The sequence below is a fragment of the Elaeis guineensis genome, chromosome 13 (genome assembly GCF_000442705.2).
Source record: "Elaeis guineensis isolate ETL-2024a chromosome 13, EG11, whole genome shotgun sequence".
In the NCBI taxonomy this organism is placed as follows: domain Eukaryota; kingdom Viridiplantae; phylum Streptophyta; class Magnoliopsida; order Arecales; family Arecaceae; genus Elaeis; species Elaeis guineensis.
In genome coordinates, this window is record NC_026005.2 from 70,774,238 (window position 1) to 70,776,399 (window position 2,162).

The window sequence follows — 2,162 nt, forward strand, 5'->3', positions numbered from 1 at the left end:
TGTTACGGACTAGCACAGTTTATTTAGTGTCGTTACAGATTGTGTCAGGTACAGTCTATTTAATGTCGTTATGGGTTAGGCACGGTCTGTAATGGTTAATTCAATTTTTTTTGGGGGTTGAATAACGGTTAGTTTTTTTTTTTATCATTTTAACCCTCCAATGGCTATAAAATGGTTAATTTTAGAGGTGATTTGAAAAAATAAAAATATTAAAATTTTTATAAATACATCTATTTTCTTTGATTTTCATCATCTCAAATCAATTCTTTTCTCCTTCTCTACTACTACTTTTCCTTCTCTTCTAGCAATATTTAACAAGTATTCAATATTTAATAATTAATAATTAGCAAGTATTCAAGTGCTACACAAGAGGAAGATTAGTCCATCTATTGGAGCTTTAGAGATTTTTATTGAGGTCCTGAGGAGTATAAGAGGAAGCTCACCAATTTCCGTCTATCTCTACTCAATTTTTTCAGTTGGTTAATTTTTATTATTTGCATAACTCATATTTAGATATGGCATTTTTTGATGAGAGTCATTTTGAGATTCTTTCGATTTTTGAGAGAAAAAAAACTACTGTTCCTGCTCCTTCTGCAATCAATATCGAAAATCAAGACTATCTCTTCTTCCCGTAAGAGGACTAGTGCTGTATGGAATGATTTTGAAAGAGTCATGGTAAATAGAATTTTAAAAGTAAAATATAAAAATATACTAAATTATATAGTTGTACTAGTAGTAGAGAAACTGACCATTTGAAGAGACATCAAGACAGCCATATGATAAGTGATGCTTGTCTTCAAAGTATCTTTAATGCATAAGGGGATAATCTTATAGGTAATTTTGCATATAATCATGAAAATCAAAGGAAAGCACTGATAAGATGAATAGTTGATGATGAATTATTTTTTAACTTATGTGAGCCTTTTAATTTTGAAGGGTATGTTCAATTAGTTCTACAATTTGTTTACAAAAGAACTAGTAGATGTACATTTAGAAGAATAACTATGATTAATTTTTTAGCAATGAAATAAAATTTAATTAAAATTCTCTCTATCCTAAATTTAAAAGTATCATTAACTTCTAATATTTAGATAGCATCTGTTGATAGTTATTATTTTATTGCTGTTACTGTTTATTATATTGATAATGATTGGCTATTAAATAAACGTATTCTTACTTTTTGCGTTTTTGATTTTTCACATTCTGGACAATAAATTTCTAATGCTATTTGTCAAACTATATATTCATATGGTATTAATAATAAAATTATGTCTATTATTTTTTATAATATATCTAATAATAATTCTGTTGTCAGATTATTGAAGGACTCGTTACATTCCATTCTAAATGAAAATTTATTACATATTAGATGTATATGTCATATTTTAAATCTCTTTGTTCAATACAGTTTCTTTTATTCATACTTCAAGAGCAAAATTTCAAGAATTTAAGTAAATGTGTATAAATCATAGTAGACACTTTAAAAACTTTAAACTTGATGTAGTTCCTCGTTGGAACTCAACATATACGATGATATATGATGTATATTCATATAAAAATTTATTAAGTGCATATATTAATGATCGTGGATTGGGTTTTATATTGACTAAAAATGATTGGAACGAAAGTAAAATTTTGAAAAAAAATTTAGTTAATTTTTATAATACCACTAATATTCTTTCTGATATTTATTATCCAACTTCTTGTTTATTTTTACAATAAGATAGCCAAAAATTTGCATAACATAGATATAATAATGTTTTAGAGCCTATTATTTATGAAATAGAATCTAAATGAAATAAGTATTGAAACAGAATATATCCTATGCATAACTTAGCTGCTGTATTTGATCCACGTATTAAATAAAATGGTGTGCTAATTTTACTTGATGCATATTATGAAAATATGAATCAAGATTTTGAACCCACTAAAGTGGAGATAAACCAACTTCTTTATGATATTTATGCTTTATATGATGAAAAGGTTTATGAATCTAGTGCTTTTCATTCACAAACCTCCACCTCTTCTTTTAGTATTTTTTGTTCATCATATATTTTCTCATTCCTTGTACATAGGAGACATACATGTGCTTCTTCAAGTTTATCTACATCTTTATCTTTAAATAGTGAACTTAAATTTTATTTACGAAATGATCTTTAATC